This window comes from Chamaea fasciata, unplaced genomic scaffold (assembly GCF_029207755.1).
Source record: "Chamaea fasciata isolate MVZ Bird 193981 ecotype frontalis unplaced genomic scaffold, bChaFas1.0.hap1 SCAF_1, whole genome shotgun sequence".
NCBI classification, from domain to species: domain Eukaryota; kingdom Metazoa; phylum Chordata; class Aves; order Passeriformes; family Sylviidae; genus Chamaea; species Chamaea fasciata.
Window position 1 is genome coordinate 97,422,736 of NW_027094086.1, and position 27,779 is coordinate 97,450,514.

Consider the following 27,779-nt stretch of genomic DNA (forward strand, 5'->3'; position numbering starts at 1 on the left):
GCTGTTCCAAGCCTGCCTGCAAGCGAACCGCCGGAGAGTGCACTAGGCGCGGCCAAACGGCGTTTTCTCGCTTCCCAGGCTAGGAGAAGCGTTTTCCGTGCTGCAAACAGCCTCTCTGCTTGTGGAGAGCTCGGAAACAGCGTTTGACGCTGTTCCAAGCCTGCCTGCAAGCGAACCGGCGGAGAGTGCACTAGACGCGGCCAAACGGCGTTTTTCTCGCTTCCCAGGCTAGGAGAAGCGTTTTCCGTGCTGCAAACAGCTTCTCTGCTTGTGGAGAGCTCGGAAACAGCGTTTGACGCTGTTCCAAGCCTGCCTGCAAGCGAACCGGCGGAGAGTGCACTAGACGCGGCCAAACGGCGTTTTCTCGCTTCCCAGGCTAGGAGAAGCGTTTTCCGTGCTGCAAACAGCTTCTCTGCTTGTGGAGAGCTCGGAAACAGCGTTTGACGCTGTTCCAAGCCTGCCTGCAAGCGAACCGCCGGAGAGTGCACTAGGCGCGGCCAAAACGGCGTTTTCTCGCTTCCCAGGCTAGGAGAAGCGTTTTCCGTGCTGCAAACAGCTTTTCTGCTTGTGGGGAGCTCGGAAACAGCGTTTGACGCTGTTCCAAGCCTTCCTGCAAGCGAACCGGCGGAGAGTGCACTAGACGCGGCCAAACGGCGTTTTCTCGCTTCCCAGGCTAGGAGAAGCGTTTTTCCGTGCTGCAAACAGCCTCTCTGCTTGTGGAGAGCTCGGAAACAGCGTTTGACGCTGTTCCAAGCCTGCCTGCAAGCGAACCGGCGGAGAGTACACTAGACGCGGCCAAACGGCGTTTTCCTCGCTTCCCAGGCTAGGAGAAGCGTTTTCCGTGCTGCAAACAGCTTCTCTGCTTGTGGGGAGCTCGGAAACAGCGTTTGACGCTGTTCCAAGCCTGCCTGCAAGCGAACCGCCGGAGAGTGCACTAGGCGCGGCCAAACGGCGTTTTCTCCCATCCCAGGCTAGGAGAAGCGTTTTCCGTGCTGCAAACAGCTTCTCTGCTTGGGGAGAGCTCGGAAACAGCGTTTTACGCTGTTCCAAGCCTGCCTGCAAGCGAACCGGCGGAGAGTGCACTAGACGCGGCCAAACGGCGTTTTTCCTCGCTTCCCAGGCTAGGAGAAGCGTTTTTCCGTGCTGCAAACAGCTTCTCTGCTTGTGGGGAGCTCGGAAACAGCGTTTGACGCTGTTCCAAGCCTGCCTGCAAGCGAACCGCCGGAGAGTGCACTAGGCGCGGCCAAACGGCGCTTTCTCGCTTCTCAGGCTAGGAGAAGCACTTTCCGTGCTGCAAACAGCTTCTCTGCTTGCGGAGAGCTCCGAAACAGCGCCTAGCGCTGTTCCAAGCCTGCCCGCAAGCGTACCACCGGAGAGAGCACTAGGCGCGGCCAAACGGCGCTTTCTCGCTTCCCAGGCTAGGAGAAGCACTTTTCGTGCTGCAAACAGCTTCTCTGCCTGTGGAGAGCTCGGAAACAGCGCCTAGTCGCTGTTCGCAGCCTGCCTACAGCGTGCAGCCTCCTAGAGCACTAGGCGAAGCCGACAGATGCTTTCTCGCTTCCCAGGCTAGGAGATGCACTTTCCGTGCTGCAAACAGCTTCTCTGCTTGTGGAGAGCTCCGAAACAGCGCCTAGCCGCTGTTCCCAGACTACCTGCAGCGTAGAACCGCCGAGAGCACTAGGCGCAGCAAAAAGGCGCTTTCTCGCTTCTCAGGCTAAGAGAAGCACTTTCCGTTGTGCACAGAGCTTCTCTGCTTGTGGAGAGCTCGGAAACAGTGCCCAGTCGCTGTACCAAGTCTTTTCTCAAATACTTTCACCGTGTTCTAAATCTTTCTGTTTATACTTGGTGTTACTAGATGTCTGGAACATAAGTGATTTCTTTTTTCTTTTGTAGAATAGGGTGAAATTTGTAGAAACCAAAGAGGAATTAAAGGTGGTATCTGGAAGGGATTTGTTCTTGCAGGACAGACAAGTTTTTTTGAGGGGAATTGGGCAAACTATTGTGCCTCCTGCCTTTTGAGCATCACCTGTGTGCGATCCGCCTGCTCACTGCAGCTTTACCAGCGTTGAGAGAAACCCACCAAGAAGGTCCCCAGTGAGCACATATCTGAGCTACTTGATTAAATTCATTAGTATTTTCTAATGCTGAGAAATCCTTTTTTTGCATTTAAACAATAAATACAATCAAACTTACCTGGAATCTTAGTGCACTACATATGCAAATGTCGTGGATTTTGTAAAGAACATGTTGTTCTATTTCATCTGGGTGGCGCAGAATTGCTTATCTTTGCCCAAATGGGTCAGTGTCGCTTATCAGATGGTGGAGTGCTACTTATCTCTCTTCACTGTTTCACTACTTTCATGGGAACATCTTCTGCTAATAGACCTTTAAGAGCTCATGAATGACATGACACATTACATTGTACTATTGTAAGATGCTCCACACAGGGAGGAGGAGTCAAACCATCTCAACCTAGATAAAAAGGAGCCACAGTACCACTAGGTATACAGTTTTCCACCGGATCCCTGGAGGAAGACTGGACCCATCTCACCATTACTAGACCCCCTCTCTTCAACGAGACCATCTCTATTCCAACAGAACCACATCTGCCACTCCAGGGGGACTTACTTTGGACATCTTCCAACATCCTGACCAACAGGGTGTTAGGTTGTATTTCTGACTCTGTCAGGGTTTTCTAGGATTTCTTGTTTGTTTATTTGCTTGCTTATTCTTCTGTACTACAACATCTGTATTTTTATATCCCTAGTAAAGAACTGCTATACCTATTCCCAAAATCTTTGCCTGACAGCCTTTTAATTGCAAATTTGTAATACTTTGGAAAAGGGGTGAGGGGCTTACATTTCAAGGGAGACTCCAACCCTCCCTGGCCGATACCTGTCTATCTAAACCAAGACAGTATAATGAATTTTTAAAGACACTTACTATTAGTTATCTAAATATAGATTTCAGTTAGAGACATACCAGAGCACAAGAGTAGAATATGATATAGGAAAGTAACAGCACTGAGCTTTGCTTAAGAAGTTGGATGCTTCCGACTTAGACTCCATATGCAATCAATAAACACAGAGACAGACAGTTTGTCTGGGATGCATTGCTTTGCACTCAAGGTGGAGTCAGGCTTTCAACTATACTTTGAAGCAGTCTTCCTTTTCCTTTTTTTTTTTTTTTTTTTTTTTTTTTTTTTTTTTTTTTTTTTTTTTTTTTTTAATTGGGCATAGAATGCCCAGATGCTTCACTAAAAAACTTTTACCTTATGTTTGTCAAATGAGGTAATTTGCATTTTCCTTTTGTCACCATCTATAAAGCAATCACTTCCTTGGGAAGAAATAAAACAATTTATAGGTAAATGTGCAAATCAGTTATTTAAAAGAAGCAATTAATTTTGAATGTAGCTAGAGCAGCCAAAGAAAGCATTACAAAGTAGGTATCCAGGGGTGGAACTCAACCACAACTCAACATCCCTTATGAAGAGATCCATATTCTAAAAACCACTTTAAAACAACTTTCATAAGTTAAACATGTGGATTACATATCAGCCAAATGCACACGGAAACAGCTTTGTAATTCTAATGCATTTCCTCCATGTTATTCAAAATCTCTTTGCTTTATAAACAAAAATATGAATGGTTTTTATGTAACAAAATTTACACAGCTGATGCTGGATCCTGAATCATTAGGGAAATCTGAAATAATCTCATCCAGCATAAAGAAACTGGCACAAAACATGACGTGTTGTTAATCAGAAGAGTATTTTCACAGCTGAATTTTTGAACTATCCATTTCCTGTGGATTAATTTATGTCCCTGGGAAATTTATTATTTTCAAAATTGAAAGAGGTTAATTAGATGTGTGTCAGGCCTTTTTGTTTTATTTTTTCATTTAATATAGGAAGTTAATATTTCAGGGAGTCAATTCAATTTTGGAAAAAGTTCTAATTAAGAATATGAAGGTGACTAGTGAAAAATGTCCATACAAGAATGTGTGTGGTCATAGCACATTTAGTGAAAATTTGTTTGAAAACAACTTGATACTCAATAGTTACTGTGGTATTCTGCTAAATTAGATAAACATCAAATGGTATCCATTTTTCTTTTCTCCTTAACAAAAGTCATTGTTCTAGTGCCAATTTCTGCTCAGGGGTCTTTTTTGATGCTAACTGTATACATTATAATTATGTCAAGTTACTATCAATCTATCTAAAAGCAGACCTCGTCAAATACACACACACACAAAAAAGCCCCTCAAACTTAATTCTTTATTTTTCATCAATCCAGTTCAATTATCCTAAGTTCCAAATTTTAATCACATTATGCTCCTTCACTGTGATGGGAGAGACACTGTTATTGTTGTCACAGTTCTGATTAGATATACCTGTATGCGCTAAAACAGTGATATATTTAAAATTCCTTCTTTCAGTATTAATTACTCAGCTTGCAGAAATTGACCTCTGAGATTTAACAGTGTGTGTTCTAAATGTTAAAGCATAATTACAGAGAGAGAAAATAAATGCCCTAGATGCAGTAATATTTATGGAAATTTTTAACAAAAATGTAGTTTGGTAGGCTGGCAACTGTACTCTGCTCCTTTGTATTTTCAAATCACATGATTATTTTGCATATAGGACAATGTATAGCTCACAACTGATGAATCATAACATGAAAAATACATGTCATTTTGTCTAAAGCAGTGTTGGATATTATTAAATCATGAGTTTCACTGAACAAAGTCAGGATATTTAGAGAAGGCAGGTACAACATTGTGGTGGTGCAAAAGTTTTCCATTACGATAAAAGTATTACAGTTGTATGGTATACCTTTGGTTTTCTGTACTTTGGTTTAATGTACCCTAGTTTTGTACTGTCCTAGTTTGGGCTCCCTCATCTTACGGTACCCTCCCCCTCTGCCCTCCTCTGCCTTTCCTTGTCCCCCCAGAGACAGTCCCTGATTGGTTACCCTTTCCCGACTTGTGTAGTTGTCTGTCATCCCTCAGGGAGAGTCCCCCTCCCTGCCAGTCACCCAGGGCCTGTCCCCCAGGTCTGGAAGCTTCGACAGGAGCTTCCAAATGATTGGCTGGTTAGAGGGCTCTCCCCTCCCTCTTTTTGGTTACTGGTCAATGTCACTGTCTGTTATGTTAATGAATCCCCTCCTCTCCTTCCTTATTGGTGTGTGCTTAACCACCCCAAGTCTCCGCGTTCTGTGTAAAACCCCCTGTCTCCCCAAGCTCTGGGTCTCTCTGAGGCTCAGGCTATAGGGTGAGGGACTCCTCCCTTCAATAAAGCCTAAGTTCCAGTTGCCTCCGAGAGTCCCACCTTTCTTTCCTCCACCATAGCAAAGCGAGAGGGTGGGTCAGCAGAAAAGATCCCACTAAGATCCTGTGGGGGCGTGTCGGGGCTAGCCAGGCGTGAGAAGACACACGCCGCCGCACAACATTTTAACTCTTCAGTATTTGATCAACATAACTAGCTGTGTTTTGTGATATGCCTAAATGTTTGCTAATTTAGTCATGTAACAATGCAGTACAGTCAACATGTTTCATAAGTACCACTGATGAATGTAAACATGGTCACATTCTGGAGATTAATTTGGCATCGTTCTGATTGGGGAACATACTAAAGGGCAGTAACTTTCAGTAGCCCAAACATTTAATTATTGCGGTTTTTTATGCCTTCTATATTTAATAATATTTCCAGACATGGTGCACAAGCAAATTTTTGTCCAGGCCAAAGCCACTTATTTTGGATCACATGTACACACAAATTAAACATTCAAAAAATCTCTAAGCATCTAAGCATATTAATTCCACTTAGTATTTTCACCAAGCACTGGGACACTCTAGTATTGTTAGAGCTCTAGAATATACCACAGTTTAAGAACATTTCAAGAGTGGTTGGTGACAGACTTCCCACTGATTGCAGAGTCACCATCATATATAAGACAACTACAATTAGCTATAAAATTTTGCAATTAATTTTGCAATTTTGCACCAAAGAAGAAACAGATGCTAGAGGGAGGTATTGCAGTTTGTTTCCAGTTAGATATAACAGGTATAAAATAACTTCAAGAACTTATTAAATAATAAAAAGACCTCCTGCTGGGAGAAAATGTAACAAATAGCAAAAAGTCTTGAGCCAATCTAAAGTCATGTGCAATTATTCAGTTTATATTTCTGTCCTGGGTTGAAGTATATTCTATCACCATCTTCAAGAACTGTTGAAACCAGGTGAGGCAGTGCTCCCTGCCTCCTCCACTCTGGCTTATCTTCTGTTAATGGGCCATCAGCACCTTTGCTACACAGCTCACAGATAACCCCCTCCTGGGCTATCTCCTGTTAATGGGCCCATCAGGCCTTATCACATGACTCACCATCCCATTGTGGGATGCTCCGCCCAGAGGGAGAAACCAAGCATTCCAGCCTGGATATAAGCTGAGACTCTGAACACCAGAGGGGCGCTTACCCACTGGATTCCCAGAGGATCCGAGCTACCAGACCTTTCTACAGGATCACTGCTTCAGGAAGACCACCTCATCTGGACTGCTTCCATCACTACGCTCAGGTTGTATTCTGACTCTGTCAGTGGTCTTTTGTATTATTGCATCTATTTTATTTTACTTTCTTTCTTTTTTTTTTTTTTTTTTTTCCTATTAAATTGTATCTCTGACTTGGAGCCTCTCATTTGTTTTGTCTTCAAACTACTACAATTTCCTTTGTTTGCTATTCTATTACACCAATAAAATTCTTTACCAGATGAAAATTTTGCTTTTAATGACCAGAAAGAAAGAAAAATTGCAACCCTTCTTACTGTTCATGTTAGAGTCAGCTGTAGTGCAAGATAATATTTTTTTTCTTCTAAGCACTGGGGTGAATGGTTATAACTGACACATGTGGTAACTGACACAGAACACCCTGAGCTCAGTTCATTAAGTCTTGAGTGGCTTTATGTACATCAGTCCCTGCAGGAATTCACTCTTGCAGAAGTGAACTGAGTCAAGCAAAGCTGGAGCAAGGGCTGGTGTTGCCGCAGTAGCAATGATCCTTCATCCAAAGAGGATTCTTTGTCCTGCCTTTCAGCTTTCACCTTTTCTGCAACACAAATGCAGGTGCAAGAGGACATGAAGGCCACCATATATATTTTTCAGAACTCTAAAATTAGACTAAAAAGATGTAATACGTTATATTCCACTATATTTGGGGAAGGCTTGGAAGAGTTCTGAATTATTTTGTCAAGCTGAATGACCTGACAGCATTTTTCTCCCATAGGTATAGATATGCTGTATTTCTCTTGCACATCTGTATTTTATGGTTTTTGATTTATCATTATGTATCTGTTCATTTCCACTTACTATTTAATATTTAACCTATAATGTAATAATTATGATCACACTGAATATAATAAAAAAATACTTAACCTCCCAGGACACAATATATAATTCATATATAGTGTCATATTTTTGTTTCATTCTCAGCTGCATTTTTTTTTCTAGTAGAAATATTAAACATACAATCCTTTAATTCTGCACATCAATCTGAACTGTATAGGTGGACAACTCTCATGGTTTGCCAGTATTCAGGTAAGTAAAAAAACCTGCTCTCATATATTATATGTCATTCTCCAAAATTCAAGTTGACAATACCAGCAGCAATACATTAACCTTTCAGAACGCAATTTGAATAAACTCAGTTAGTGACCACTGGAATATTTCAGTCTGAAAATCTAAAAATACATGATAGCTACATAATGCCTAAAGCACAATGAGACCTCATTTCTTCTGAAAATGTTCACCATGTAATACGTTGCTATGTTAGTTTTGGAGTGCTGCTCTATCAGTTTCATTTACACCATAAATGCACTATAATTGCAACTCTTCTGGTTAAGCACCTTGTTCTTGCATTACACAGAAAGGTTGTGCATACCATAGGTCTAATTTTTAATTTTATCTTTTTTGAATTCTAATTTTTTAAATCACTTATATTAGTGCAACTTAAGTCTCATTCAATTTTGTATATGTTACTGAGTGCACCATGGAATGAGATCGTATGGATATCTAAATTTTGTCTGTTACATATGTCTGTTTTAATTTAGATCTTTGTTACATTTGAAGTTCTGAAAAAAGTTACGTATTTGCTCAACTTTTAGCTTCAGCAAAATGGTATCTGGTATCTTGACCAAGTTTTAGGTGGAAGAACTTAAAATGTTAACTAGGAAAACACAATTGTAATCTTTTTCTGCACTGTCTTGGAGTTGAATTAAAGAGGTTTCAATGTAAGAGTGGTATCAGAGCAAACTACCTTTGTTATAGCTGCCACATAATTCTTCAAGCGACCAATTTTAATAAGCTCTTTTCTTAAAGTTAAATAAATTGCATGTCTGGGAAAAACTACAAATCTCTTACATCATCTATCTCATTGTATGATGAAAGTTGAACAAGTCAGAGTCCGTGTAACAATATTTTTCTCCCATGAATAAATATTGCCTCTCATTAAAAAAAACCCAACACACTGAGATTTTACTGGAAATTTGTCAGTCTTCTCAGAGCTTTTTAAAGGAAAATCATTGCTGAGGCTGCTGAAGAGCTCATCGCCATGTGAATCTGTCATCAGGTTTATCATTGCCTCTTTAAATGGCAACTCTGACAGGTCTGCGTCCTTTTCTCCTTATGGATGCTAGCTGGAGTCAGGCAGAATGTCCTAGAGCACCTCAGATACTACAGCATTCCTGAGACAAAATAAAATCCAGAACACTTTCTCTTTCTATACTGGTAAGCACATTTGGAATATAAAACGTTCTTCTTAGCTTTCCTTTCATTGGTTACTCATATCTAATAATAAATGTAAATTTCATTCTCTTTTCAAGTAAGCTTACATAAAATGAAAGAATACATGTCTCTTTCAAGTGATTAAGTTTATTGCAGATATTACACAATTTCTTTTTTTATTTGTTTCATGTGTTACTTTTGAGGCCATTTGGGCTAAAAATTGTGAGGTTTTGTTCCTTTACTTGTGAATATTTACAGTGTAGAAAAGGTAAACTGCTCCTTCTTTAAGTATAATTTTAATTTCATTAATGTCATTGACAGCATAAAAAGTCAAAGGAAAATTTGTCATCATCTGCAACAGAGAAAAAATATTCATGCTGTCTGATAATGTACAAAAGGATAAACATTAGTTGGATTGCAGTTGAAACAAAGAGGAAAGATGCAGCTTCCAAAATAGATATTTAACCATGTAAATCTGTGAATTCTCAAAGATAGCTAATTAAAGGATTGCAAAAATTAAACTAAACCCAGCATCTTAATACAATTACTTAAAACAAACATTTAAGATTCAAATAGAAATGGTATTGGTAATGAGTGCTATGAGTGATAATTATTCACTCCGTGATGAGAGTAGCAGGTTTCAATACTTCAAATCCAGAGTAATTCAGAAATAACAGAATTAACAAAGGACAGCACAGTGCAAGCAACTAAAGATCTTTGTCATGCTGTGGTCCTACACCAGCTTACTCATTTTTTTAAAACCACAACAAGCAAAATTAAGTATGTGCTTGTGCCATAGAAGGATATGATCTGAAGTTTTTGAAGGATTGAACTAAATCTCAGGTTGTCTTATTCCTTGTTTCAGAAGTGAATCATCACATTCCGATATATGCCATATAGCTTATCTTTCTGTAAGAGTGTAAACATGAAATCTAGCCGCATGCAGTTTTAAGGGTGCCAATCTTGTCAGTCTTCATCACTGAAGTATCTTGAGGAATTGTGCTCCAAAACCTTGCAGGCTGCTGACCTCTATTGCTTTTCTTTTCCTGGACAAGTACAGAGAATCTCTGCAGGCTTCTCAAAATCTGTTTACACATTGCTCATACAGAACTTCACTGCTATGTTATGGATATTCCTTATAGTAAAATGCAAGAAGAGCTTTCAGAATCATGCCAGAAGATCGATGATGGTTATATCTTTAATGCCACTGGAAGATCAATGGGTAGAGAGGAGATAAAACAAAACTGGAAACTTGTATTTCCAGTGTTTAAAAAAAAAAAAAAAAAGGGGGATTACACTCTCCTCCAAAAGCAATTATATTTTTAGATGTTCTCTTCCAGTGTAAATTACACAAGACACAAAATCTAACATTTGATGGTCAATATTATTCTCTATGTTTCACTCAAGTGTGAGTTCTTTCACAATATTATACTGTTTCACCCATATTAAAAAGTCCATCCCTCTCTTTATTTTACAATGCTCAGCTAGCTCCCTCTTCACAAATTGACTGCACTTATGGTGAAATAAAAGTCACGCCATTACTAAATTAGAGTTGCAAGTAAAATTTATGAGAACTTGGGGGGAGTGCAGGGTAAGTTAACTCCATTCAGTCAGAAAAGACAATCTTGTTAACAGTAAAGCTGTCTTATTGCAAGATATGTTGCAAAAATCTTGCACATTTGTCTACTACAAAATCCAGAATTTATGTGGCAATTCAGTCCTCCCATCTTTTTTGGTCATAGATTTTACTTTTCCAGGCAGTTTTCTCGAGAAAATTTTCCTGGGCTTTCAGATTTTACAACAACTTTGTATAAAAACAATCCTTCAGTGAGCTATTATCTCCACTGTTACTTCTGTTTGGATGAAGACATAATGTAACAAAGGAAAAAAAAATTAATTATTCTCTCTCTGGAATTCATATTTACTCAGAAAGTCTTAAGAACAATAATTCCCAAATATGTGTATTTTCTCTTGCGTTTACTAATAGTTTTTCTCATTCTTTCCCACTGCTTAGATTTTTGATGTATTTTGTAAATATCTAAGATTATTTTGGGGTCACATCACTCAAGAGGTCCACTGGTTGCACTTTATCCTGATAGAAAAAGTGTTTAAACATAGCATTGCCAATTTAATTTAACTTTCCCCCATTTCATAACAACTCTTAAAAATACTTGAAAACAAATCTCATGAGGCCACAGCAGTAGCACCTGTAGAGTAATTACAAGAAAGCTGTCATGGAGAAATGAATTTTAGAGTGTATATGAAGAGAAATTTGCAGTTCATATTCCAAGCCCCAGAAGGCCTGAATGGAATATGCACCAGCCCTGCCCACCGTGAGCCCCCAGCGCCCCTGCCAGCTGTGACCGGAACTGCACCAAAGGGGAAAGTGCTTGCAGTCAAGAAAGTTGTTACTGGGTTTGTGGTTCTGTTTGTTTTTAATGCCATAGCTGTTCTTGTTTGTTTGGTTTATTATAGATACTAGTAAAGAACTGTTATTCCTATTCTCATATTTTTGCCTGAGAGCCCCTAATTTCAAAATTATAATGATTCAGAGGGAAGAGGTTTACATTTCCCATTCCAAGGGAGGCTCCTGCCTTCCTTAGCAGTCACCTGTCTTTCAAACCAAGACAGAAGGAGATATGGAGATATGTGATATGGAGATAGCATATTACTAGATATTAACATTTCTCTGCTGGTGAGTACTTTGACCATGGAGCAGAAAGCTACAGAAAACTTGAAATTTGGATGGTAAGGATTTCTATCTGTGCAATGGCCTGAAATAAAAGGCTGGTAATTTTATTGCTTTTCTCTCTTCTTTTGTTATTTGATAAGCAGCTGAATTTTTGCAGAGAGTGGTACTGTTCATTGAGGGAAACAAATTACTCAGGGGAAGACATGGGACAAAATGTCTGAAAATAAACTTTTCATGGAGCCCTGATTTTGGTACCTCAGTGATTTCTATGTCAAGTAGAAAGAAGTGTGAGGACAAGATAGCGTAGGATGAAGGTGTGAAAGAAGCTAATAAGAGGATAGCATGCAATAGTGCTCCTGGAAGCATGGGAAATAGAAAAAATGAGGGAGTGTAGGAAGAAAGGAAGCATTGTGATCCTCCCAAGTATGGTGGGATTGAGGAATGGCAAGCCACTGCTTTGAGGGTACAACTCAGCAGGCACTAAAACCAGTGACGGACTCAGAAGTTACCCCAAGCTGCCTCATTCCAAGTAGATATCACAGATAAGAATTTTGTTGTCTACAATATACACAAATGTGATTGCTGATTTGTGCACTAAGAACTAAATAATACTTCTATAATAGTTACTGTCTTGTGGGATTAAGATGACTATTGAGGGCAGAATGAAGGACACCAGAAGTCTCTGCTAGATGAACATCATGGTGGTTTAGCGCAGATGGTGAGGAGCAATTGGTGATTTCCTTTGAATTGACAATCAAAAAAGCCAATTTGGTGCATGTATACACCTCTGGGTCACACAGCCTTAAAAAGTCAGAAAGAAGTCTGGGATTTTTTCTCTTCCTTCTGCCCTCACAGGAGGTAAGAAGGCAGTACCAGCTCTCTCCTTGGGAGGGGGAGGGCTGACTCCTGGGCCAGGGGAGGGGATGAGGATATGCCCTGTTCTGTCCTGAACCGGATCAATTTTTAGCAGCTGTAAAACACTCTGCTGTCCCCCCTATGGGGGGGAAGGCTGTCCCAAGGCCTGGCTGTGGGCCTGGGCCCTTTCCCCCAGCAGGGGGAGGGGTGCCTGCAGCCGCTCCAAGCTGGGCCATTCTGGATGAGACCAAGGGGTGGGGGCAGGAAGCATCCATCAGCCGGGCTGCTCTGAGATCTGCCAGCCTGAGTTTCCTCCCCCGTTCCCCCAGCTTTTGAAAATCCTGATGCTGCTGCCCGGCAGAGATCACGTGACCTATTTGCGAGAATGTTAACTCTTTTCCTGACAAAGACTGAGACTTTTAAAACTCAGCTCTTCCCAGAGAGAGAGAGAGAGGGAGAGAGAGAGAGAGAGAGAGAGAGAGAGTGACCATAGAGACGACAGTCATGACAGTCAGATGGAGAGAGTGAGTAAAGGACTAATTAGAGGAAGGATGAAGGAGTTGCCTGCTGGCTGGACTTTCTTAACTGAGCTATGGAAATGTACTTTATAGGTAGATTTTCCTTTGAATCATGGAAAAAATATGCATTTGGCAAGATGATTTGTGGATTTTTTGAGCAAAGGTATTTGTGATGGACTGAGTAATATTGCATTAGAATCTGTGATTCTTGTGGTTCCATGAGATGCCTGAACAGAGAGAGAGAGATGAGAAGCCCCCTTCACCAGTGAAAGAAGTAAGAAGACATCTCAGTTTCTTGAGATGAAGAATACTTTGCCCTTGAAGATGCTTATCTTTAAAAGGTGATATAATAGATGCAGTGTATAAATTCGGGTATTAAAATATTGTAGGTGGTAAAGTGATACATTGTAACTAAAACTTGGATTCTCTGAAGCAACACAAGGGCATCTCCAAAATTCTGAAGTCCATTGTTCAGCTGTGAAAACCACTAAATTTGCAACAGAAACGGTGAAGCTAGCCAGGAGATGGGCCATTAATCAAGGGTGGACCACACTTCACGACTAGTCAAGAATCTGATATCAATCTTGGTGCAGGATCCAGGAGATGAGTACATCAAGTGCCGCAAAGAGAAGATTTGAGAGGACTTTTGGGACGTCTTTTCATTTCACCAGGAAATCCTTTCAAAACCTCACTTGGAAATAGAAGAATACATGAATATTCAGACTTTTCAATGGACATTGCCTCTGGGCAAAAAAACTGTATAAAAACCGTACACTGAGACCCAGCATTTGTGGGCAAGATTGGAAAACACCTTTGCTGCCGTTCCATTGTCCACTCAGCATTCGATCGATGTCCTGATTGATTGTGGTGTTTCAAAATTGATTTCCGAAATTGCTAAATAAATCTTTGGATTTTGGATTGGCTCTTAATCATTTATAACAGATTGGTGCCGTGACTCAAATACAATATTGGTGCTGTGGAACCCCTTTGCGTGAGAGGCACCTCCATCGATTTTTCGGTGGCCCAACAAAGCAGGAAACCCCGTAGCACCTATTGTACCACTAACAAATTTAGGTCAAACACCACGATAAAAGAGGGCTTCTGGATCCAAGAACATCAGGGAACTCAGAAAAGACCTAGGAGGGTCTTTCGGAGCCGTGACTAAAACTTTCACTCATAAAATTCTCCATGCATGAAGACTCCAAGCAAGAAAAGAGCTGTAAGTATTGCTGGTTGAGTGATTGTTGATTGGGTGGGTGAATGAGACGTGACTTGGTCACGACTCAGCTGTGGAAATGAATGCTGCAGTTCCAATCTCCCCTGAGGGACTTGGTCAGCCAATGGGGAAGCGAGTCGGAGAAAATTCATTTCGCTCATAAAACCCAGACTTGGGGGAGTATTGGGAACTGATCACAGGAAAAAGCTAATAGGGAAGGATACGTTCCTTTGAGTTCGGGAAATTGGTAAACGTTTTAGCTGCGGGTTGGTGAAAGCCCAGGACGCAAAACGGAGATCCATCGCTGGTCATAGAACCCACAGCTCAGCTCGTTGAAAGGGTAGGTAGTCCAGCAAAAGTTGAACCTGGTTTGTGGCAGAACATTTTGGAGAAGGGACCCGGTTCTTAGAGGGAAGCTAAGAAGGGACTCGGCACAAGGTAAGCAAGTTTTAAGACTAGAAAATAAATAATGGGGCAGAGAAAGATTAAGTTCCAAAAAGAGTCCAAAGAAAAGCACACCCTAGAACAAGAGAGCAGCGCTCTCAAGATCCCACAGGAAAGCCCACTGGGATGGATGCTACAGCATTGGGAGGAATGCCCTAAGAGAAAAAGTAAGTCCAAGGAAAGAATGATTTACAATTGTATAGAGGTTTGGGGAGGCAAAGAAATAAGGAATCATGTAATTTGGCCCACATTCGGCATGTTTGAAAAATGGACATGCAAGGCTTTATGTAATTATGTGAATAATAAAGAATTGCAGGACCATGAGGAGAAAGAATACACTAAGCTATGGGTAGGATCTAGGACTGGACTGTTTGCTATGAGGTCTAAAAAGGGGATCTCGGCTCACAGTTATGCATGGGACCCTCCTGACTATCTCCCTCCCCCATATCTTGTACCTATGCTGCCGCTTGTACATGCTCAGGAGCCTCCATCTGCACCCCCGGGACCTTTGATTCAGCCCTTACTGGCACAAGGTCCTTCGCCAGGGGTCCCGGTCGTGGAATCGGACCAAACCTCTGCGCCTCTCCTACCTCAGGATTCTCAGGTGATACCCCAGCTGCCTCCTCCACTTCTACCCCTACCCCCAGATGGGTCCTCTGATCAGATACCTCTTCTCACGACCCTTGTAGCCCCGCCAAAACCCCCGGTGCTGCCTCCCCAAATTCTAGAGGCACTGCACATGCAAGCTTTGGGACTACAAATCCCACAAGCCTCCGTGCAGACCCCATCTTCATTCTCCTCGCAATCATCGGAGGTATCAGCTCCCTTGGCACAAACCCTGATTACCCGTCAGCCACTTTTCCCTCCACCCCCGCCAGCCCCACAACCCACAGGAGCCAGAAAACCAGCCCTGGTGAGTTCTCCCCCAGCAAGCAGAATCCGGCGAAGGGCAAAGCAAATAAACGAGGAGGGGAGTGAGAATGAAGAAGATAAACACCATCTTTTCCCTTTAGAGGAAGTGCCCACAGCACCCGGAATTATTGGATTCGTAAATGTTCCAATTAACACCGGAGATGTAAGGGCTTTCAGAATGGAAATGGGTAGGATGCTGGGTGATCCATTTGGGGTGACAGAAAGCTTGGATGATTTTCTGGGAGGTAGCATCTACACTTTTGAGTATCTTATGTCCATCTTAAGATCACTGTTTAACCCTGAAGAAAGAGACATGATCCGACAGGCAGGGATCTGAGATTTGGAACTCCGCAATCCCCAGGGTACACCCGGAGACCAGAAATGGCCCAGCCAAAGTCCAGGATAGAATTCCCAGACTGAGGAAGGTAGGAGAAACATGTTAGACCTCAGGAATATCATGATTCAAGGTATACGGGAGGCTGTACCAAGGGGGCAGAACATCAGCTGAGTGTTTGGGGAATGTCAGAACAAGGAGAGTCTCCTTCAGAATGGTTAGACCGGCTCTGGAAAAGTCTACAGGTTTATTCCAGAATGGATCCTAACTCCCCCATCGGGGAAGTGTTGTTAAAAACACAATTTGTTGCAAAATCTTGGAAGGACATAAGGAGAAAACTGGAAAAGATGGAGAATTGGCAGGAGAAAACTTTACAGGAACTATTGAGGGAGGCTCAAAAGGTATACATGAGGAGGGATGAGGAAAATCAGAAAATACAGGCCAAGGTATTGGTTGCAGCTGTAAAAGAGGTGCAAAAGCAGGAACGCTACCTGGACAAGGTAAAAACAACGCAGAGGAAACAAACGGATCCTTCAAATAAGGACTCAGGGTCCAAAAAGGAACCTCCAGAGTGCTTCTATTGCAAAAAGAAAGGACACATGAAGAAGGATTGTAGAAAGAGGATAAAGGATGAAAAGGTCTTTCAAGAGGATTAGGGGTGTCGAGGGCTTTTCATTTTGGGGACCAGGACATCAAATGAGCCCTTGGTAAAACTAAAGGTAGGTCCCCAGAGAAAGACAATAACATTTTTGGCGGACACGGGGGCAGAACAAAGCACTGTGCAAAAACTACCCCCAGGTTGTTACAAAAGCCAAGAAAAAATGTTAATCATAGGTGCAAAGGGGGACCCGTTTAAAGTACCCCTGATTAAAAATGTAGAAATAGAATCTGATAATAAAGTTTGTTTGGGGGACTTGCTTCTGGTAGAAGAAGCCAATTACAATTTGTTGGGAAGGGACATGATCATAGCCCTAGGAATAAATCTGACTGTGAAAGATTCAGTTGGTGGTAAGCTTATACAAGCTCACTACAAAGGACGAGGACAAAATCAATCCAAAGGTTTGGTATACACAATGGGAGGTGGGGAGGCTGGAAATTGAACCAATTTCCATCAAGATAAAAAGACCTGAAGAACCTATATGAATTAAACAATACCCTATATCCATGGAAGGGAGGAGGGGGCTGAAACAAGTTATAGATGACCTAATCAAAAAGGGGACCTTGGAGCCTTGTATGTCAAGGCACAATACACCTATCCTGGCAGTCATGAAAATGGATGGGAGCTACCAGTTGGTATAGGACCTACGGGCAGTAAATGAAAGAACAAAAACAAGGTTTCCCGTGGTGGCCAACCCCTATACTGTTCTGAATATGTGTGGTATAGTGTGGATATCCCTGAGGATGTGTGGTATAGTGTCATAGACCTGAAGGATGCTTTTTGGACTCGTCCTCTGGCTGAGGAAAGTCAGGATTATTTCGCTTTTCAATGGGTAGACCCTGAAACAAACAGAAAACAGCAACTCAGATGGACTTCTTTACCTCAGGGATTTGCAGAGTCTCCTAATCTCTTTGGCCAGGCTCTTGAACAGTTATTAAGTTAGTTTTTACCTATAGAAGGAAGAAAATTGTTACAATATGTTGATGACTTGCTGGTGGCTTGCCCAAGAGAAGAAGAGGTAAGAAAATGTACCATCTCATTGCTGATCTTTCTGGGATAAAAGGGATTGAAGGTTTTTAAGTCAAAATTACAATTTGCTGAATCTGAGGTAAGGTATCTAGGACACTGGATATCAAAAGGAAAAAAGGAATTAGATCCTGAGAGGGTGGAAGGAATCATAGCTCTGCTTCCTCCATGAACAAAAAGGGAAATCAGACAATTGTTGGGACTGTTGCGATATTGCAGACAATGGATTGAAGGATACAGTGAAAAGGTGAAGTTTCTTTATGAGAGACTGAACACTGACAGGGTAAAATGGACTGAACAAGATGAATTGGAATTTAAGAAATTAAAAGAGGCCCTGATAACTGCCCCAGGGTTGAGTTTGCCAGATGTGAAAAGGCAGTTTCAATTGTTTGTGGATGTTAGTAATCACACTGCTCATGGTGTTTTAACCCAGGATTGGGCAGAGGTCAAGAAGCCTGTAGGATATGTTTCTAAGCTTCTGGATCCAGTAAGCAGGGGATGGCCCACATGTTTACAGGCTATTGTAGCAGTAGCCTTGCTTGTAGAAGAGGCTAAAAAGGTGACTATTGGGGCTTCTCTGGTTGTTTACTCACCCCACAATGTGAGGAGCATTCTGCAACAAAAGGCAGATAAATGGCTTACAGATGCCAGGCTCCTGAAATATAAGGTCATCCTGGCGCATTCACATGGCTTGGAACTGAGAACAACAGCTGCTAGAATCCAGCCCAGTTTTTGTTTGGAGAGGCACGGGGGGAGACTTCCCACAACCGCACAGAAATGGTGGAACTGCAAACTAAGGTAAGACCAGATCTGGGAGTGGAAGAGTTAGAAGAAGGAGAAAAATGGTTTGTGGATGGATCAGCAAGGATAATTGAGGGAAAAAGGAAATCAGGATATGCCATAGTGGATGGCAAATCCGGGGGAGTGGTGGAATCGGGGCCTCTGAATGCAAATTGGTCTGCTCAAGCATGTGAATTGTATGCATTGCTGAGAGCACTCAAAAGATTAGAAGGAAGAAAAGGCATGGTCTATACTGATTCAAAATATGCTTATGAGATTGCACACACTTTAGGAAAAATATGGGAAGAAAGAAGTTTAATTAACCCTCGAGGACGAGGGTTAATTCATGGAGAAATTATAAAGCAAATCCTGGAGGCAATCAGGGAACCTGAGGCGATCTCAATTGTCCATGTCAGAGGACATCAAGTTGGTATGGAGTTTCAGACCAGAGAGAATAATCTGGCAGACAAGGAGGCAAAAAGAGCAGCCTTGCTCACAGTAAGCATACCTAAGGTTAGGGAAGAGGGGACTCTGGAATATCCCCCATACCCTTCTCAGAAGGAGATTGAAGAATTTGAGAAAATAGGAGGGAAGCTAAGAGGAAGGGAAGTGGGAATTACCCGATGGAAGGGAATTGGTATCCAAAGAGTATACCAGAAAAATTTTGAAAAGGTTGCATCAGCAAACACATTGGGGAGCACAAGCTCTAGCAGAACAATTTTTGAAATCTTTTGGATGCAAGGGAATTTATGAATTGACAAAACAAGAAGTACATGGGTGTATGATCTGCCAGAGAGTCAATTGAACCAGATCCAGACAAACAGCTTTAGGAGGACGTCCAGTCGCCTATTGCCCGTTTGAAAGGGTCCAGGTGAATTTCACCGATTTACCTAAGGTGGGGAGATACAGATTTCTGTTGGTAATAGTGGAGAAATTAACCCACTGGGTGGAAGCCTTCCCCAGGGCAAGAGCTATGGCTCAAACCATGTCAAAAGTGCTACTGGAGGAAATTATCCCTCGTTATGGGATAGTGGACCACATTGATTCTGATCAGGGAACACATTTCACTTCCAAAATTATCAAACAGATGGCAGAAGCCTTAGGAATCCGATGGCAGTATCACACCCCATGGCACCCTCAAAGTTCAGGGCAGGTGGAAAGGATGAATCAGACTCTAAAAGCGGAAAATTATTGATAGAAACAAAAATGTCTTGGGTAAGGTGTCTTCCTCTAGCTCTCCTGAACATAAGAACTATGCCTCACTTAGAAACAAGATTGTCACCATTTAAAATGCTTTATGGAATGCCTTACAAGCACAGAATGCCTGTCGGGCATCCTCAAATAGAGAATACCCAAATTCAAACATATTTAATTACCATAAACAGGAATCTATAGGACTTGCGAAGAAAGGGACTGATTCCCCAAAGTGTCACTTTGGGATTTGCAATCCACAAGATAAAACCTGGAGATGAGGTCTTGGTGAAAACCTGGAGGGAAGTCCCTCTGGCACCTCATTGGGAAGGTCCTTTCACTGTCCTTCTTACCGCAGATACACCAATCAGGACTGCAGAAAAATGTTGGACCCACGCTTCAAGAGTAAAGAAGATTGAGCCTAAAAACACTACCCCAGAGTGGAGAGTGTCCCTGTCTCCCGGAGACTTGAAGATCATATTACAGTGTCACCATAAATGAATGGAGGGGACCAGACAAGTTGTACAAAGCCAGATCGCGAATGTTTTTCATTTGTTCATTTTAAGTGTGTATACTGTAAACAGATCTGGATGACTCATTGTAAAGGGGGGCGTCGACCAAGGGGGCTGTGGACCAATTGTTTGGACGAAGAACAGGAAGAGACTAGCTGTTTCTTAGTAACTGCCACTAACGTGGGTCTGCTAAAGTTAGACTCTCTAGAGTGGTGGTCAATATATAAAAAGGGACTAAAAGGGCAGTTGGATGCAGAAGCAGAAGTACTCACTATTGAGTGCCGAAGGGCAATCGAAGTACCATGCTACACAGAAACTATCAGGTTGTCCCGGTGGGGTGTCTTTAAAAGGAGATTTGCAGCTCGGACCCAAAGGATCCCAGAGACATACGCCTGCTGCTGAGAAGACGGACTACCCTGCCACGGACTGCTACCCCGTGGGCAAAGGGAAAGGCAGAGGAGTACTATGGTGGAAAGTCCTAGTAGTCCTGAGCCTGATCCTGAGCCAAGCGGGGGGATTCCATCCTGAGAACCCGCAGAGGCTGAACCCCATGAACAAGTGTAAGCAGTGTCTGGAGGTTGCACAAGAGACAAACAACTACAAAAACCCTGAAGTATCAGGAACATTATGATTGCCAAAAGGGTAAGAAAAAGGGATATTGTTTCTTCAATGGCACTCAATACCAAATTTGTGAATTGGAAAAGGGGGTGGTGTGCCATGACCCAAAGGCAGTTACTAAAAACAGGCAGTCCACGGTGCATGAAATCTACAAACAGGAAACAAAAAGAATGCCAAGTATCCCAGTTTGTGATCAATGTAACCGAACTGTGTGGATAGGTGGAAGGAAGAAATCCACCTTTTTGGGATACTACCAAATCAATAGACTGTGCTATGACAAAAACAAATTGGGAACGTGTACTACGGGTGGGAAAATGTACTGGGTAGTAAAGAACATGAAGCATGAAGGTAAAACACTTTCAGGGAATGAACCCATAGTATTGGATCTCCTCAGGAATGATGATGATAGAGCATGTTTACAATTTGAGGAGACTTAGTGTTTTTTAAGGAATGAGGAAGGGCTAGACCCTGAAAGTAAAATGCAAATACTATCACAGGAACTGAGGAGACAGGAAGCAGAGGCAAAAAGGAAAAGAATTGAACAGGAAAGATTAAAAACATTAAGCAAGCACTATGAGCAACTGGAAAAACAATACAAGGATTGGGGATTACCTGCTCCAAATCAGAATCTGTTCATAGATCTGATGCAGGAAATCGCCACAGAGCTAGGTCTGTCTAATTGTTGGATTTGTGGAGGATCAAAATCAGCAGAAAAATAGCCATGGAAAGGTGAGGGCTTAACTCCGGAACAACTTCTAAAATGGGACAATACACGGATCTCAAAAACCATTCAGAGACCCGAAGGGTGGATTCTAGACAAAAGGATCATTGGAATCATTTGTATCAGCAGGGAAGGTAAAGAGTGCACTGACATGGTGGGCTACGCCCCCTGCACATCTACCCTAGCAATAAATTCTAACAATAACTCCAAGCTTTGGCAGCCTGAACCCCCAGCGGGGTTTTGGAGTCAGGAGAAAAAGGATAATTGTGAGTGGTTTGAATCAATTGGATTGCGCTGGCATAAAAGTCCTGGAGCTAACCCCTACCAGTCCCTTGAAGGTTTGCGAGATTACTGGAAAGAGCCTGAGAAGGTGAGCCTGAAGTGAAAAGCCCCTGATGGTATTTACTGGGTATGTGGGAAGAAAGCCTAAAGTGAGCTACCTTGAAGGTGGAAGGGGTCTTGCACCTTGGGAATGATTAGGCCTTTCTTTTTCACTCTACCCAGGACCGAAAGTAACCTGCTAGGGGCCCTATCGTATGAAACATTAGACAGACAAAAGAGAGATTTAAGGAAGGAACTGGCAGGGGGAAGCCAGAAATGAGGAGATGAAGAATGGTCTGCTGAAAAAATAATAGAATATTATGGTCCTGCAACCTGGGCCAATGATGGAAGTTGGGGGTATAGAACCCCCATCTACCTTTTAAATAGATTGATAAGGCTGCAGGTAGTGGTAGAAATAGTGTCCAACCACACCTCAGATGCTTTGGAATTTCTGGCCAAACAGCACTCCCAGATGAGGGCATTTGTTTATCAAAATTGATTAGCCCTCGATTACCTCCTGGCAGAGGAAGGGGGAGTCTGTGGGAAATTCAATGAATCGGAGTGTTGTATTAAAAATTGATGATTATGGACAATAAGGGGATTAGCGGCTGAGATCAAAAAGGTAGCCCATGTGCCTGTCCAGAACTGGAATTCTATACTTCAGGCCTCTCGGTGGCACCAGCTGTTTGGGCAAGGTGCCTGGTGGAAAAAGGTAATATTTTTTATCTTATGTTCTATAGCTGGTATCATATTTCTACCTTTTCTAATCCCCGTCTCATTTGGCTGATTCACTCAGGTGGTACAAGGCATGCAAATTACAGCTTTGCCCACTGATCCTGAATTAGCTGGAGAAAAGACTAGGCAGTTTTCAAAGGCATCAAGGCAGATGAAGCTGGAGGAAAGGAGCAGAGCTGTTGGGGGTTAGGTTTGTTCCTTCTTTCTCTAAAGAATTATTTCCTCCCCATAAGTTACCAAGGAGACCAAGTGTTGGATACTTGAGAGTACTTAACCGAAACAAAGAGGTGGACAAAGGTGGAAGGGGGAGATAATGCAGGTAAAAGACAGAGCTTGAGGCAGCTGAGGGCTTTTCTTTTTCCGGCGTTCGGGGAGGGAGAGAACGGCTGTTGCTGGCTGGAAGAGTTTCACTGTGGCCAAAGGGATCCAGTCCTGGGAAATCTACTATCACCGGTTCGGCCTGAATCCTGAGTTTTCCCTGCCACCCGCGGGAGCTGGTCCAGGCACTGCCTCGCCTTCGGCTTCTTCGGCGCTGCTCCTCTTGCTACAGTGTGACCCTGCACCCCCTGCGCTACCGGGACATCCTGCCCCTGCCTTCCGAGACACTCTGCCATCCCAGCTATCAGCCCGGGACATTTCCACTGTTTCAGCTTGGTGCTCTGAGGATCCTGCAGGGACACCAAAACCAAACTGCCCTGGGTTTTGTGAAACAAAGCCCTCAAGGTTCTTGGTACTGTTGTCGTTTGTCATTAATGCTGTAGTTGTTTGGGGGGGGGTGGGGGTGGTGGTGTTTGTTTGCTTTGTATTACATACTAGTAAAGAACTGCTATTCCTATTTCCCAAATCTTTGCCAAAGAGCCTCTGATTGTAATTTTACCTGGCAGATACCTGTCTTCCCAAACCAGGACAAGAGCAGATGAAGCCTTGGAGAAATTTGAGGACAAAGTCAAAGAGGAGAATGTGTCCTACCAAATATACCATGAAATAACACAGGAAGACGGGGATGAATTTGAGAAACCCAGGGAAGATTGGTAAAAATAAAAGTCTTGGGGTACCCTTTGAAAGAAGGGAAATTTTGATGGATGGTATTCCTAATGTAATGTTTGAAAGAATGTAACAATAAAACACGAATTTAATGGGTAAACAAAAAGGTGGGGGCCTGTAATAGATGCAGTGTATAAATTCGGGTATTAAAATGTTGTAGGTGGTAAAGTGATACATTGTAACTAAAACTTGGATTCTCTGAAGCAACACAAGGGCATCTCCAAAATTCTGAAGTCCATTGTTCAGCTGTGAAAACCACTAAACTTGCAACAGAAACGGTGAAGTTAGCCTGGAGAAGGGCCATTAATCAAGGGTGGACCACACTTCACAGCTATTCAAGAATCTGATATCAATCTTGGTGCAGGATCCCGGAGATGAGTACATCAAGTGCTGCAAAGAGAAGATTTGAGAGGACTTTTGGGACGTCTTTTCATTTCACCAGGAAATCCTTTCAAAACCTCACTTGGAAATAGAAGAATACATGAATATTCAGACTTTTCAATGGACATTTCCTCCGGGCAGAAAAACTGTATAAAAACCGTACACTGAGACCCAGCATTTGTGGGCAAGATTGGAAAACACCTTTGCTGCCGTTCCATTGTCCACTCAGCATTCGATCGATGTCCTGATTGATTGTGGTGTTTCAAAATTGATTTCCGAAATTGCTAAATAAATCTTTGGATTTTGGATTGGCTCTCAATTATTTATAACAGGTGACACCCCAGATGCCTGAGTTCCTATGACCCATAAGCAGCTTGGGAAACTGCTAATGGGAGGAGACCACATAGAAGCAGGTCTCCCTGGTTGGCTATTTCTGTGAGAGTTCAGACCCACGAGAGAACTGTTCCAAGTTGTCAGTGGGGTTAATTCCATGGTAAAATGAGAGACTCCTCTCCTAAAGGATTGATGAAAGACTATAGTGGTGTGTTTTTAGGTTTACTGGGTTTCTGCATGTAGGTGTTCTTTGTTTTGTACTGTTTTATGTAAGTTACAATGGTTTGTCCCATGTAACCCCATGTTAAACCCTCCTTGGTTTAACTCAGTGATTGGCAGGTGTCAATCACAATTAAGGGTCTGGTCCATCACTTTACAGCCTCGCCCTGATGTCCAGAAGGTTCTAGTGAAAATGTTGAGTGATTGCAGGGTCCCGGTTCTCACCTCCCTTGACTGATTGATTTGTTCTACTGTGTCATTTATGTTCTGGGTCACTCCCCCCTCCCTTAGGATTGGTTCCAAGTTGCCCCCTTCCCGTTTCTCCACTCCCATACTTAAGTGCTGGACCAGAGAGAAAACTCGCTTTTGTGAGTCTCTCTGGGTGTGTACAAGGCCGGCATGGACTTAATAAACCCCAGATGAAACTTTCACGAGAGTCCTCCCTTCTTTCTTGCCACTGTTCACGCTTCTGCCGAAGGCAAGAACCCACAGGATACAAGATCGTACTCTACTGCAGCGTCTGCACTGAGCTAGCCAGAAATGGGACGCCAGGTCCCTGAGAGATACACAGCACCGCTGCAAAAGACTATATTCAAATGATGAAAGTGACTGAAATTCACAGGTCTTGTCTATGTTTTCTGTAGAAAAGTGAACACTTGTGGGGGTAAGAGAAGGGTTTTGAAGGCTTCATTTTGTTTCTTTTTCTTTTTCCTTAGTGTGTGTTCATAAACTATCTGTTTACCTTAAGTTGGGCTTTGTTTTGCCTTTTTCTCCTAAAAATCCTATCTCCCAGAGGTAAAAAAGAGCAGACATTCAAACCACTACACTATATTTGGCACAACAGAATTCGGCAAACGTAAAACTGCTACAAACATACATTTTATAAAATATACCAAACCACTGACAGCTGCTTATGCTTTGCTACTGCATGAATGGTTATTTTTCCTGTTTGCTGATTCACCAAATCAAACAGGTTCACTTGTTCTCTTTAGAGGGAGGTGAAGTCTTGAGAGATCTCTTGAAAGCTTGAGCAAAATAAACAGTGGGAAGTCTATGCCTCAGTCTATGCTAAAGTGGTGGCCGTACCGTGTTTATGGAGGTTGATGGTAAAGTTTTGGCAGTGATACAGGTACATTAGCACTACTTAAAGCTGGAATATTAGTCTTATGAAGAGAAGCCTGGACAAGGAATCGGGTCTTAAGAGCAGCAATAACAATGTGAAGAGTTTGGACTGAAGTATGTTCGAGGCTGAACCTTTGTTCCAGAAGTGGTTTAAACAATGCAAGCAGTGAAAAGCTTACATATTATAGCCTTTTATTCCCTGCATCAACTGAGTTGGTCATATTCCTCCAGTTTACTCCCCTAACACCTATTTTTTTCTCTTTTGAGAATAGTGTTTTTTAAAATTAAGTGACCACCCTGCCTGCTCTGTAATAAAATGGTGACCACTACTTACTTATGGCACTTACTTACTACTATGACTTCAAGGTCATTCCCTACATCCCTGTGCAGCCTGTTTGCCAGATAAACTCTGGACTCCATAAGCTGCCAAAACAGTTCAGCCATCTGCCCTGTTGTAGAGTAGCTACATATCTTTTTATATTTTAATTCCACAGCAAAATCCAACACAAATATTTGGTAGATGTAGGCAGCTCCTGCACAATCTTAAAATAAAAGCAGCATTTAAGATGGAAAAAAACTAGTTGAAGCAGATACAGTTGCCCATGGTATTTTTTTTTCAAGAGAGAAATTTTAAGAAGGACATAATTAATTTCTTGGGTTTTTTTGTTTATTTTGTGTTTTTTTGTTTTGTTTTGTTTTTTTTTTTCTTAATCCCTCTTTTCCTTCTTCTCCTTTAGAAAATACTTTGACATATATCAGTGTGACAAAAGCTGGACATAGATCCATCTTTGGAAGAATGTTGGTATGTAGTATGGGGTCAATTTATTTTTCAGGCTTTTAAGTGGAACTATGTAGGAAGACATGGGATGGACTTGAGCTGGGGGCTGTGGGATGTACCTGCAGAAGCACATAGCAGCACAGAGAGGTTGTCCCCACCTGACCTTGGGGTGAAGAGGTGTCACATGGCAGACCCCTACAGAGAGGAGCCTGCCAGAAGCTGACTGACAGGTGAACAGCATACGGTCATCCCATAGAAGGACATTAAGAAAGTGTGTTGTTGACATGGCAACATGAGATAGGTCAGGTAGTGAGAATTACGATGTAAGGAAATACTATGCCTTGAGAAAGTGTATAAAACCAGCTTGTTTCTTTGAATAAACAACTCAGATTCCCTGCCGGTTTGAGTTGGTGCCTCAGTTGTTCACAGAACTGAAAGAAATTATGAAATCAAGGTTTCAAAGAGAGGTAAGTAATACATAATTTCTTTTCCTTTTTAATTTACCACTTCACCTGCAGGGTGAAAACCACATGTTGGACAAAGAAAATAAAGTAACTTAGTTTTAGATTATGTAAGATAATCTTTTCTTTGTGTGTGAAGGTAAAATACAATGCCAGTGTCTCTTCCTCTTCTGTGCTTTTTAAAAAAATCCCGTTTAACCATTTATTTTTTCAACATTATCTTACCTGCTTCTTGTGGTTTTCCAAGGCTCTTATGCATTAACAATATCTGCATTGTGCAAGTGCCTGTGGATCATGTTGTTTTGTTACACACTTGTAGGACAAAAAGGCTAGCTCATGTTGCTCTGTGTTTTTATCTGTTCACGTGATTCTAGACAGAGCTTGAAGAATGGTGGGGAAGTGGAGCTGCAAAGTGTTTGAACTCTGAGGATGGAAATTAATACTGACAATGAATGTTTAGAACACCAGAACCCCTTTAGGGTTTCATATGTTAAAGTAATATTGTATATTGACTTAAATTAAACTGTGTATTTATTTAAATTATTATTAAAGTAATACTGTGTATTTATATTTATTATATATAAGACAACTTATATAGCAGATTTTGTCAAGCTCAATGTTCATTATCTTATGAGAGCAGTTTACAGAGAAGGAAAGAAATGCTGCTGTGGGCATGTTGTCTTACAAACCTTGGCGGGTAAGCTTAAAGCTTAGAACTACTTGTATAAACAAATTTAAATGCATGCTCCTTGTTTGGAGACTATGGAAAATTAGTTTGAGTTTTTAGGGAGTAGAGAAGCTGAGTAACTTACTTAAAAACCCTACAACCCTCTGCCCCAAATCAAAACCCATCACCAAACAACAACCAAAACCTCCTCTAACTGTACTGGTATTTGGGGTAGATGCTCAGTGATGGGCAGAACAGATAGGTGTTTAAGTCCTGTAAAAGTTAATGGGAACTAGATGCTTCATTGTTTTTAAATCTAATAATTACTTTTTGGAAACCTATTGTCTGTCAAAATGAGTTGCATTTGAATGAGTAGGTCCCAGAAGTCCCTGAAGCAGTCCTAAAAATTTTATTTTTCTCTTCTGTTCCACATACAACCCTCCTACGCACCCTTTTTTGGTGTGCTG